The following is a 795-nucleotide window of genomic DNA, read 5'->3' as shown; positions in this document are numbered from 1 at the left end:
CGCCGCACTGACAGCCGGGCCGCCCGCGCCATAGAGCCCCGCGCAGAGCGCCCCGCGCCGACCATAGAGAGCGAAGGACAGAGCGGCGGAGCTAGCGCGGGGCGGGACTAGCGCCAACTCCCTCCCTTCAGCGGCGACCTGGGCCCTCAGGCGTAACCGGCGTCCGTCCGCTTCCTCCCCCATCCAGGGGCCTGCGAGAGCTTCATCCGCCGTTAAGGTTAGACACGTGAAGCATTGCCTCTCGCCCCTTCCCCTAACCGCCCACACAGGAGCTCCCACGACACGCCTCAGTGCCCTCAGGGCCGGCCGCTGTGGGTAGCAGATCCAGTCCCTGTCCGGACATCAGTAACTCCCTTAGCAGCACCTGGCGCAACAGTTGGCTGTAAGGTTCTCTTCACTGTGGTATAACGATAAAGCCTGTGAAAAGTAACATAAAGCCAACACTCTCACACCCCACAACAGAACAGATCATAGTATGTTCCAAAGATCATACTTTTAAATCTTCATATTTATGAGATCGTGACAACACTTTTAGAATATTACCCACTCATTACCCAGAGAAACAAAACCACTATAACCAGTTATAAACCCATTACTTAAATTTACTCTCTAAAGTGTCTGGAGTTCAGCTGAACTAAAACTGGAGTCTCACAACACAGCATCATTGTGATAAAAAAACTCATGGCATTGTTTGTCTCTCAGAATAGCAGAAACAAAAATTCTGTACAAAAATTCTAATTATATCCTATTGTAGGGTAAAAGAGTATAATGTTTCCCTATCTCGCCCTTCGTTTC

This window comes from Cariama cristata, unplaced genomic scaffold, assembly GCF_000690535.1.
Source record: "Cariama cristata isolate BGI_N322 unplaced genomic scaffold, ASM69053v1 scaffold26424, whole genome shotgun sequence".
NCBI lineage: Eukaryota > Metazoa > Chordata > Aves > Cariamiformes > Cariamidae > Cariama > Cariama cristata.
This window is presented reverse-complemented; position numbering follows the sequence as displayed.